The following is a 13,500-nucleotide window of genomic DNA, read 5'->3' on the forward strand; positions in this document are numbered from 1 at the left end:
TGAGTTTCTTATTTGTCACTTTGCATTCTGTTGTTTAATGCGGATTCTTGGTGGTGAGATTTAGAAAGTGTGTTCCTTCATCTCGATGGTTAGTAACATGCTTTACCTGCATAGCATGTTGTATTACCCACTTAGTGTGTTTGCTGCCGATGGACATCTAATGTGATTTTGTTGTTGATAGATGTTCTTCACAACAATAAATCGCATATGTTTTTGGATAATTGAAGTGATTTGCAACCACTTGAGCATCTTCAGTAGTTGTTTTGCAAAAAAACCTACTAGTCATTAAATACATGAAGCTTCTTCGAAATATAAAAATGATACTGTTGGAGGGGGAGGGAGAAGTTGTTTCTTGAGAGGAAGTATGGAAGGCAGGGTTGGGGAACGGTTTCATGATGGTGCAAGCTTTGTAAGAAGGTGGTTTTACCCGTAGTAGGGTACTACTGGGTTTTCATTGCTCGACAAAGTAATTTGAACAATTTTTTTTTTGGGTAAATGAATAGAAGTCAACTGCTAACAACAAACACATAGGCACAAAAAGACTTAGGCTTCTTTAGGATAAAGAATTTGGATCACGGAATAAGAATGAGAAAGGAGGGAATGGGAACAGGAATGGGGATATGAATAACAAGGAGAGAATAGAATAAAAACAATGATTGGATAGAGGGAATGAATATTGGGAGGCTTTTTTTTTTAAATATTACATAATTTTTTTAATTACGTAAATAAGTTATTTTTTAATTAATTATGGATTTAGGTAAAATGGTGAAATAATCACCGTTTTAGTTTAAATTCACTGAAAACAGTAAGATTTACCGTTTTTAGTGATTTGCACTAAAAGGGTAAATCTTTTACCATTTTTAGTAGAGAGCATATAATTTATGATCATCTTGGGCAAATGTTTTCTTCTACAATGGTTTCCAACAATGGCTTCCTAGATCTGCAAACACTCAACCTATACTTAAACTCAAGCATGGATGATGATGATGAACAACAACCTGTTAGTATAGTATGTGTGAATAGTTTAGTCCCACATGGGTTAAAGAGAAGAACGGGCATATATTTATATAATACAAGATAATAAAGAAATTAAATAATTGAATTTGAGAAAAGTGCAAGTAGGCCCTCCAATATATATATATATATATTTATTATTATAATTATATATTTATTTATTTAATCTATGAATGGGCACTTGGGTTGAATTAAGATTTATTATTATTATTATTATTTTAACGAAGAGATGGCAGTTGTTTTCTCTAACAGAAAAAAAAAAAAAATTCAACCGTTATTCACACCTCTTCACCTTCTTTAAATATAGAAAAGTTCTCAAAGAAGATCATTACTTTTCTGTAAAGTTTGATCTTGGGATTTTGTTGTATCCTGAGGGAATTGTTGCAAAACCTGGTGCAGACCTGAGGGCGATAAATTCCTAAAAGACAGTGTTCTACACGCCACAAAATCCACTAAATTCTTCTTCAATCTCTGCTTTCTCTAACACAACCTTCACCTCCTATATATATCTTCATCCTTATTCACCATCACCTCTGGCGTTGCCTGATGGAAATCCTTCAACACCCTAGTCTTCCCACTAGAAGCTCGCGGGAGAGCTGAGTTAGCAGCCATCAGTAACCGACCCATATCTCCCGCTAGCTGTGATCACTGCATTGAGCCATTTCATAGGAAACATGACATAAACATTGCCGGACTCCAAATCCTCATTGGCGGCCAGCAGGGAGAATCTCCGGCCAACTTCTATTGATCTACTTCCATTGATCTAGAGTTGACAAGGAAGTGGTTAGGATTTTCAAACATGAGTTCGGCTGCGTTTGTTGGGCTTTGAAGCTGTTTTAGTGTTACATCTTGGAAGATAACTTTTGCACCTTTGGTTTAATTTCCAAGAGATGTATAACGTGCATGAGATGTAGTTACCCATCAAAATTAAACCAAAAAACAAGAAAGACTTATTATGAATATGAACACCAAGATATATATATATATATATATATATAAATGAAGAACAAGAGCAATATATGTATATACATATAGATGTTGTTAACATGCATGAGATGTAGTTACACATCAAAATTAAACCAGAAAACAGGAAAGACTTATTATGAATATGAGCACCAAGATATATATATATATATATATAAATATATGAAGAATAAGAGCAATATATACATAGAGAGAGAGAATGGGTTATTTTCTTTTGTGCGTACCTAAGTATTTACTTATTTTATTTTGAGCACATGACTTTGATTTGAATCAATTTGAGCACCTCGGTTTGATTTCTTTCAACGGGAGGGTATTGAGATGGTTTCGGTGAGGGCTTGCTGATGTGTCCGCCGAAATCCAGCCGTGGATTTAATTTTTCCACATCAGTTGAAGACGTGGCTTGGCCAGCTGGGTGACTTATCCAGGTGGTGACCCTTCTTGCCACGGAGGATGCCACATTAGCCTATCGCTCTCCCTCTCCCTCTCCCTCTCCTTCTTTCCAGTTTCTTCCCCGTTAGCTTTGCCCTAGAGAATGCCAGCCATCCCTCAGCCATCACTCTCTTTGCCACTTCTTTGCCCTAGATTAGAGACCTAGCGAACACCAACCAGCCCTCGGCCATATACTAGCCTTCATTTGCTCATATTGACTGTATCATGGACGTCGATGGGGCGATAAGGTCCCATGACTTAGGATCTCCAACTTATCGTAAGTACTTTGCCAATTTTTCATGAAATTAGAATTTTATATGAATGTTAGGATCAGTGGTGCTTGTGTAAATGTGTTCGTGTACATTGATTGATTTGTTTTTCTTTTAAAGGCTATGGTTTTTATAGTGTTGAATGGTGATCATTGATGATTTGCATTCAGCTTCTGCAACAGATGTAATTCTAATGCTAAATTAAGTGGCTACTTTTATAATTCTTAATTGCTTAACTGCCAACTTTTATAACTCAATATGGTGTACCTTTTCAGACTATATTTATATCTTTAAATATAAATATTGAAGAGTGGTCCTGGGTGAGTTCTTATTTTAATTGGGAATTAAAATAAGTGGACGTTAAAGAGTGGTCTTCGGTGAGTTCTTATTTTATTTGGGAATAGCTGGAATGTGCTTGAGATAAATAATGGTCCATGCTGTGAAAATAAAGAAAAATTAGGGTTAGGGTTAGGTTTATGGTTAGGAGTTTCTATGAAGACTAAAAAACAAGAGTTGTGTTGGGGAGTTGGATGGTTGTTGACTTTGCACAAGGTGCTAGGATGGTTGGTTGGAGAACTTTCATTGGTTAATTATTATTATGGTGTTTAATTAGTTTAATTACAATTTTTGAAAAAATCTATAGTGTTCTATTAATGAGGGCATCTTGCTTTGCAATTTGATGAGGATGTATGCACCATGTTTTCTTGGAAAAATTTTCATGTGATATTTTGTAACAATACGTACTACTATAAATATATATTTTTTTGGTTTTTAAATCTTGGTAGAAATTATAGTTTTAAAAAAGGATAATTTCTACATACTTGTAGGATTTTTTTGGAGTTACATGTGAGATTTGTCTAAAGAGTCAAATCCATGTGGTACAAGGCTCTGGAATAGAAAGAAGGTTGCAAGCTAGTGTAGATGTATTTTCAACAAAAAATGATGACATCTCTTGTTTGTTTGTCACTGGTTTTTACGACAATATGATTAGTATGTTCAAATATTTAATGGCCTCTTATTTTGAGAAAATTCTATTATTCCCATTGTTTCTTTTTTGTGCCATTGCAATTTATAGTTTAAGTACATGCAGGACTTAGATGAGTGAATATGATTTTCGTATCTAGAATGAAAGCTGAACTATGGAGAACATTTAAATGCTTCTCTCCATGACTTCCTTTAATCAATTAGCTTCTTTTGTTATCCATGACTTCCTTTGTTACAATAAGATAAGCCTGAGATGCATAATTGTGGCCATTTAATCAATTCCATGTCTGGCTAATTATTGTTGGGAAAATTATATTTCAGCACTTGGTAGTGATTACTTCACAATAAAATTGTCTTACACAAGTGATGAGGTGCATAAGTGGGAAAGCATGGAGCTTGTTGGCTATATAGATTACTGTTGTATTGATAATATGTCTACATTAGAATTGTTAGGCATGACCAAGGAGTTGGGTTTGCAAGTAGAATATTGCACATTTTGGTGGCTGAGATTTAATGGTAATGTCTTGGAGATGGCTTCCACAAAAGGTTTGACGGAAATAAAAAATGATCTAGATGCCTTGGAGATGGCTTCAAATGTTTCCCAAAATAAGCTGATAAGTATATATGCCAAGGTCTACAGCATACATGCAAGTAATGATGTTGATGAACCATTTGTGGAAGAAAATGTTGAGCTGTAAGGTGCTTCTCCTAGGAATGATGCCGAGGAACTGTTTAAATTTGAAAAGGTTGGTATGCAAGATGATGCTGCTGGGAATGATGCTGAGGAACAGGACATAAATGAGAATGTTGATATGCAAGATGCTTCTCCTTGACAACAAGGACAAAATAATGAAGAGAGTGAGTTATATGACTCAGAATATAGCTTTGACAATGAGGAACAAGACATAAATGAGGGCAATAATGATGTCATGGGGCCTGACATGGTTAGCCATTTAAGAAATGAAGGAATAGGAGCAGAATGTCATGTCCATGAAGAAGAAGAATTTAACTCTGACTATGGGGAATCTGGCTCATGTTTGCATTCAGCTTCTTCAACAGATGATGAAGTTGTAGGTCCAAGCAGACCAAAATACTTAGAGTTCCAAGAAGAAATTGACATAAAGGATCCATCACATTTCACAATTGGAATGTAGTTCAGTAGCTTTAAACAATTTAAGGAGGTTGTTAGGAACTATAAGATTAAGAATAGATATGCTATGAATTTTAGACCCAGTAATAAGAAAAGATGCAAGGCAATTTATAAGAAGGGTTGCCCTTTCTACTTGTAGGCAGCTTCCATGATCAAAGACAAGGAGACAATTCAAATAAAATATGGGATTCTCAAGCATGAGTGCATTAGAGACCATAATGTAAGGCATGTGAGTACAACATGGATTGCTTAGACATACATGACTCCATTCAGGGCAGATCCTTCATGGTCTCTAGAATTCATCATTCAAGCTGTAAAGCAAAATACGGAGGCTGAGGTTACCAGACTAAAAGCATGAAGGGCAAAATCAATTGCTCTAAAGAACTACTATATGTACTTCATGTCAGTGCTTATATTAGTGCATGTTACAATTTACTATTGATTTGTTTACACCATTTTATTTTGTCCTGCAAACAGCATGTTAGCTGGTGATGAGCATGAGCAAATGAAGAGCTTGTATAACTACAGGCTTGAGCTTAGGAGGACACACCCAGGGTCACTATCAAATTCAAATGCCGTGAAGGTGTTTTTGAAGGGATGTATGTTTGCTTATCTCTATTGAAGGCTGGATTCCTGGCAAGGTGCAGACTAGTCATTTTAGTAGATGGTTCCTGGTTGAAGGGCTTGTTTGGAGGGCAACTACTTTCAGCTGTGGGATAGATACAAATGACAGCATTCATCCCATTGTATGGGCAGTGGTGGATAGGGAGAACAATTATAATTGGAGATGGTTCTTGGAGTTGCTAGTTGCAGATTTGGGCATCAACAATAACCGGCATTGGACTTCATCTTCAGTTAATTCAATATAGGTTTTAAAATGTCAACTTTAACAGATCTATATTATTTTTCTTTTCTTTGCTTTTGTTGTCTTCTTGTTTTTCCTTGTGTCTTGTGTAATGTGTCACTAAATAAATATCAATATAGGGCCTAATACCTGCATTACAAGACCTATTCCCCAATAGTGAACACAGATATTGTGTTAGTCATATACATATCAACTTCAGAAATAATTACAAAGGAAAAGACCTAAAAGATCAACTTTGGAAATGTGCAAGGGCCACTTATATACATGCATTTAATAAAGAAATGGAAGTTTTAAAGGCAATGCCCCCTGGAGCTTATGGGTTCTTGCAGAAAATAGCGCCTGAGCATTGGTCTAGGGTACAGTTTAGACCTAGTTTTAAATGTGACATGCTCTAGAATAACTTCTGTGAATGTTTTAATAGTCTAATACTTGGAGCTAGGTGCAAAGAAATAGTGACATTGAATGAAAGTATTAGAACAAAGTTGATATGCAGAATTCAAAAGAAAAGAGATGCTATGGAGAAATGTGGCAGTGAGTATTGTACTAGAATAATGAAAAATTAGAGAAGGTAAAGGCATTGAGCTTTACTTATAGCACAACTTGGTCACGAGGTGCATAATATCAAGTCCTAGGCAATGAGGGCCAATTTATGGTTGTTAGACTAGAAAAAACTTTCACTTGTAGATAGTTGCAACTAACTTGAGTGTCCTTTGTTCATGCAATCTCCGCATTATACTAGAACCAGGATAGGCCTGAAAATTATATAAGAGGTGTCCACATTTTTAGCAATATATAGCCACATTTTATATACCACATAGGACAGGAGTTGTTGGCTTAGTAGTACTCAAAGCCCTATGATCCCACCTTCACCTGTAAACAACAAAAGAGGGAAGAAAATAATGCTGAGAAGGCTGGATTCACCAAAGGAAAGGTTAGTATAAAGGGCAGGAAAATCACTTGCAGCATATGTGGTGCTACTGGCCATAACAAAAGATTTCATGGAATTAAGGTACCTTGAAGCCTAATTTGTGAATTGAATAAAATAAATTTTTATTCAGCAAGGTATAGTTTGTAACCACTGACACACCCTTGCGTTATGTACCGTAAGTACACGGGTGTCGAAGTAATAAAGTACTCAAGGGATGGGTAGTCGAATCCACAGGGAATAGAGTCTATAAACAATTAGTATTGCTAATTAGCTAGAGTGATAATCAATTGGTGATTGTGTTCAAGATGTTAATAGAAGACAGGAAAATGAGCAAAGAGTAAAAAGAAGAGGCAATCAATGATAAAGCGGAATACTCAGACAATGCTCCCCTAGGACTATTGTTTCAAGTGCATGACTAACACTACACTTCCCTAATTGAGATTTAAAGAGTCGTGGAAATCCAAAAGCACACAGTCTTATATCTAAGGTCAACCATAACTAGCCCTCTACGTATGCCCCGGCGGAAAGGAAGACTCTCAACATCTCACACTACGTGAGACTGCTTAGGGTTCTAGGGACTCAAAATGATAAATCCTATTCCCAAATCTAGATCAAACCCTTTGGTCTAGGTGAAGGATCCCTAATCACAACTAAGCCCCAGCGGAGAGGATCTCTTAACACTTCACTCTGTTGTGCCTGCACAACTAAGCCCTAGTGGAGAAGATCTCTTAACAATTCACTTTGTTGTGATTGCAAATAACTCTTGGAATGTGGAGGTAGGATAAATCACAGCGGAATGGAAAGGGGACGTTCCGCTACTTCTCGACTCACCCTCTCAACCCTCTTCAACCTTGCTGACAAGATCCCCTTGCGTATATCCCGCAAGTGCACGGGTTTGTCAAAGTAATAATCCCGGGTGAGCGGGTATTGAATCCACAGGGAGTAGGGAATAAAAATACTTAAATTCGATTCTTAGCTATGTAAAAGATCAATGATAATGAGTGTGACAATGATTCAATTCTCAACAGTAAAAACAACAAATAAGAGAGCAAAAGTAAAGAAGGGGGTAAGGCAATCGATAATAAGTGTGATAATGCTCCGCCTAGGACGATCGCTTCAACTGCAAAACCCTCTATTATGCTTCCTAATCAATGCAATAGTGAGTCGTGGAAATCCTTCATTACATAGTCCCAAATATAAGGTCAACTATGCCTAACTCTATACATGTCCCGAAGGAGAAATCGAACAATCTCAACACCTCGCACTCGCATAGAGTTGCAATGAGCTCTAGGGATTCCAAGTGATAAATCTCTTCCTTATTATAGACCTAACCCTTTGGTCCAGGTGGAAGGTCCCTAACCACAATTGAGCCCTAGATACTAAGATCACCTCAACGCTTCACTCCGTTGCACGCGCAAGTAAGCCCCAGCGGAAGTTCATCCCTTAGACCATTCACTCTATTATGACCGCAAAGAACTCGAGGAACGGAGGTAGAATCTATCATGCCGGAGAGGAAATGGGACGCTCATGTACCTCTCGACTCACCCTCTCAACCCTCTCCAACCTAGCTTTGTCTAACGCTCGTGGTGTGTTACTCACTCACAAGGTTACCAACAAGAACTCTCAACCCTAGTGTCACTCTAGAGAAAATGTTCATACAATCAAGCATTCAAGGTTGGAACTCACAATAAACATCAATTTATTGAAAGCATAATAAAGAGGTTCAAAGAAACAAATACATCATAGGGTTCATAATACCCGAGTACCTACTAGGGGTTTAGCTCTCCATGGAGCTAAGTACAATCAAAGAAATAGAATGTAAAAGCAATGAATCCATAAAGAAACCCCCTCGATAGTCGTGTTGATGGTCTTGTGGAAAGTCCTCTACTCGTCATCCAAGGATTCCCTCGTCCGGTATAGGATATGCCTCCACGGAAGCTCCCCTACCAATTTTCTTCCTAAGGAATGACCATGTCGGAGCCGTAGAACCTCTCCAAAACCTTGGCCAATACCCCTCGAAACCCTAACCGAAGCCCTCTCTCAAGTTGGGGAAAAGATGGAGAAAAGAATACTAAAATCGGGGCTGATTCGCCTTTTAAATAGGGCTGGAATCGGGCGACTACACGGGTGTGGATGCTTCACGCGCCCGTGGGGAATTTTCACACGGGCGTGGATAATATCCACACGCCCATGTGGATCCTCTAAACTCCTGTTTTCTCGACCGGCTGTGAACAGTGCTGCTATAGTACTTTCTGCCGTGTTGCTACAGTGCTCTGCTACAGTATCCGGCCTGAATAGCTTCCCGAATCCATACTTTCATCGGAGTAACGCAAACGGGTACACGTTCACTTCGTGGATCACTTGCATCTTCAATGATAGGCAAGTTGGTGAAGCTCTTGTTCTATGTGCATAAGTCGGAATGCTCGAGTGTGGCTGCCTTTGTGCCCCTCCAAATGGATGTGCCAACTCGAATACGAGGAGGTTGGCACACACTCTAGCATCTCACATCGACCTATGTCTTCACGTTTGAACCTTAGCAAGATTTCCTCCAAAATCAGTGCATTGTAATCCACATTGGCTTCTTTCCTTCATACTTGGCCTCACAACCCTACATTTATAAAAGTAACATAAAAACACACATATTAGTGTAAAAACCTGAGAAAAGTAATGCTCAACATAAGGAATGAACGCTTCGCATTCATATCGCACAAGCACTCATCACTTGCTAAATCTAATTTTGATAGTGATGGTCACTCATTAAAAGGATGATTAGATAGATTCTCAACCTTAGTGTCACTCTAAAGGAAAATCAAACAATAATCAAACAAGATTGAAACTCAATTAAAAACTCAATTAAAGGAAACATAATAACATTCAATGAAACAAAATCATCTTAGGGTTTACATGTCCAAGTACCCACTAGGCGTTTAGCTCTCCATGGAGCAATACAATTCAACAACGAAATCAAAGATAAATGAAAATAATCCATAAAGATAACCCTCTTGTTGTCTATGATGATGGTCTTTAAGAGTCGCTTCTCCTTCTCCAAAGACTCTTCCGTCAAGCCTAGGGCATATCTCATTGGAACGATGTCAACGAAAGCTCTCCCAATAACTCTCCTTTGGAGGAAATCGATGTTGAACGGACTAGAAGCACTCCAAAACTTAGCAAAAATCTCCTCCAAACTCTATCCGCACTCTCTCCCCAAGATAGGCAAAAGATCCCTTCAAACTTTCTTCAATCGGCCTTTTAAACACAAAAATCGAGAATTCACACGCCCATGTGGAATTTCAACACGGGCATGCGGATTCTCTGTTTTTCTGATTTTCACACTGCATAAACAGTAACTACTACAGTGATCCACGGATTTCTCTTCTTCCATTAAGGCCACACTATTGGACACACACCTGTGTGGTAGGTCATGTCGCTTCTTCTCTTTCGAATGTGTTGATGAAGCTCTTGAAAACTCTACACAGACCGGAGCATGAGTGTGTGACTGGCATTGTGCCCTTTCAACTTGTAGATAACTTGAACACTCTTGGAAATTAGCATACACCCTCATGCGTATGATCATGATTGCAGTCTTAACCCTTGTTTTATGCAAAAGAATCCTCAAAATTTGCGTTCATGACCTATTTTTGCTTCCTTTTCTCTTATACTATCTCCAAAACCTTTAATGCACAAAAGAACAAAAAAACACACGAATGAGCCATAAAACCTGGTAAAAGCAATGCTCATTATAAGTAAAACACACTTAATAATATGCATACAAAAGCACTTATCAACTATACATATATATGATACCAAGTGATGCAGCAATTAATGATGTGGAACAATCTGAGGTGAATTTTTTTTTTCTCATGCCTTGTATGTAATTTTCATGTATTGGGAGGAAAGAAAAATAACACAGTTACACAAGCACCAATTGCTGAGCAAAATGCTGTCACAAATCCTTTGGAATGGCTGGCGAGCAAAGCAAGGGGGAAGGGGCAAAGTAGCAAAGGGGGAGGGGAATGATTATCGTTCTTTAGGGCAAAGCTAATAGGAAAGGAACGGGAAAGAAGGAGAGGGAGAGGAAGAGGCTGATGTGGCATCCTCTGTGGCAAGAAGGGCTGCCATTTGGATAAGTCACCCAGCTGGCCAAGTCATGTCTTCATATGATGTTGAAAAATTAATTCCATGGCTGCTTTTTGGTGGACACATCAACAAGCCATCACCGGAATCATCTCAGTGCCTCCTGTTGAAAGGAAATCAAACTACGTTGCTCAAATTGATTCAAATCGAGATTAGGTGCTCAAAATTAAATAAGTACATAATTAGGTACGTACAGAAGAAAATAACCCGAGAGAGGAGATCAGAGAGGTTGAAGTTTGGTGAATTGAACTGCAACTACAAAGTTGGATGGTAAGTTCTTTAATTAATACGAGAGGTGCTTTGGCTTCTTTGTTTTTGAGAATCGCTGGATACTGGTGTGACTTTTTTTTCTTTTTTCTTTTTAATTTTTACACTTCCCATGCATTAAAAAAGCCGACAGTTGCATCAGGCACCGCTGGAGATGATGGTGGTGAATCCGGATGAAGATATAAGAGGTGAAGGTTGTTGTTCATCATCATCATCATCATCATCATCATCATCATCATCATCATACATGCTTGAGTTTAAGTATAGGTTGAGTGTTCGCAGGCCTAGGAAGCCATTGTTGGAAACCATTACAGAAGAGAACATTTGCTCAAGATGATCATATATTATATGCTCTGTACGCTTTGCTAAAAAGATAAAAGATTTACTGTTTTCTGTGCAAATCACTGAAAGCGGTAAATTTTTTTACCGTTTTCAATGAATTTAAACTAAAACGGTGATTATTTCATCTTTTTACCTATTAAAAAAAATTTATGTAATATTTAAAAAAAGCCACATTAGGAATGAAAAAAAGTAAAAAGGTAGAATGGGATAAAATGACTTCCATACCCTTCATATGAATAAAATAAATTAATTTATAATGTAGTGAATTATATTTCACTATAATTATCATAATTAAATATATAAATAAAATACTAATTATAATTATTATATTATAATCAACTATTTAAACTAATTTTTTTTGCTTTATCTAATATTTAAAATTAGATTACGAACCATAATATATGACAGACACTTTATAACTAAATATTTACATAGATAATTACTCAAGTAATTTATTGTTTATAAATTCGTTGATATTTAAGTATTTTACATACATCCCTACTCACTCGGATTAGGATAATTTATATTTAAATTAAATCATTAATATTAATTATTATTATTAATTTAATGTTGAAAACTATTAATCAGCAAATTTTTTTATTAGATACTTAAAGTAAACCATTAATTTTAATTACTTTTCAATTTAAAAAGTATAATCATGTATTTTATTTTAAAATAAACTATAATAAATATTAATTAGATTCAAAGAAAGTATGACATGGGCTTAAAGAATTATGGTTTTCATACATTTTGAATATAATTTTTACACGCTCACAAATTGCTTTCATGTCTGCATAAATATTCTTGATATGATCATCACATATTGCATACTTGTTGAATATACAAACTAAAAAAAACAAGTATCATATTACACCACAAACATTGCAAACACAAACAAAACCATCAATTAAACACCATGTTTCTTGAACCAACAATATATGAGTAACAAAGCATTAACATAATCCAAACTAAAACATACAAACCAGCAATATGCTAATGTCTTAAAGTTGAATAAAATACGAGAAAGTCCTTGAAACAAAATACAAGTCCATAATATTAGGTAGGTAATATCACATCCTTCCTAGAATTAACTGAAACACATCTTCTTATCATCTGGTAAGTCTCCAAATATGTTTAGTTGATCTTCATCTTTCTGTAAAGCCTGAATTACCATTAATGTCTCATCTTCAGAAAATCCATCAACATTGAAAATTACATTACTGAGTAATTCCTTTTTTTCCTGAACTTCTCTATGAGCTACTTTCTTCAGTGCATTGGTTTCACCATTGCAGATTGCACATTCATCCATCATCTTAAATCCTAGTCCAATCATTTCCACAAATTGCAAGAACCTTTTAGAAATTGCTTCGATATTTCATTCCTTAGCACGGATTTTCCTTTTTGAACATCTAGAACTTGAGGCATTATCATTTGAAGTAGAAGGAGATGATGTGTCAATCGGTTCATCCGTGGTCATAAAAAATCATCACTGAGAATTTGTGAGAAATCCATTTTCACCCGCCACAAGGTGTTTGTAGATAATTCAATTAGGGCCTTATCTTCATGTGCAGTCCAACAGTGTTTGTTTTGTCCCCTCCCTCTTTTTTGTGATTCTTGATCCATTCTAGAGAAAAAAGAAAAACAATAAAGCACATGTCATGATGCGCATAAAGCGCATATCGTTATCAAGCAATTCAAATTTATTTCTTAACATAGCAATGTGTGATTACAAAACATACATTAAGCGAAAAAGACTAATAGATGAAAACATTCATATAAAGTATATAAGTCTCGACCATTACATTCATCTTGCTTGCCATGTGTTAAACATGTCATTAGCCATATCTAGGGTTGCAATCAAGTCAAGCCAAGCCGAGCTTTGTGATGTTCAATCTTGGTTTGATACTATTTGAACCGAGCTTGAACTTGAGTTGAGCCTATTTCAAGCTTCCTTAGTTAAGCTAAAGCTCAGCTCGCTAAGGAAATATCAAGCTCGAGCTCGGCTTAGGTAGCTATAGTATAATAGCTACAGTTCATATTGTATAATAGTTTGCCACAGTAATACAGATATAATAAATGCATTATAGTAATTTTAATCAATTTCAAAAATATTTAAATTGCTACAGTATTATAT

Source organism: Dioscorea cayenensis, chromosome 18 (genome assembly GCF_009730915.1).
Source record: "Dioscorea cayenensis subsp. rotundata cultivar TDr96_F1 chromosome 18, TDr96_F1_v2_PseudoChromosome.rev07_lg8_w22 25.fasta, whole genome shotgun sequence".
Lineage (NCBI taxonomy): Eukaryota > Viridiplantae > Streptophyta > Magnoliopsida > Dioscoreales > Dioscoreaceae > Dioscorea > Dioscorea cayenensis.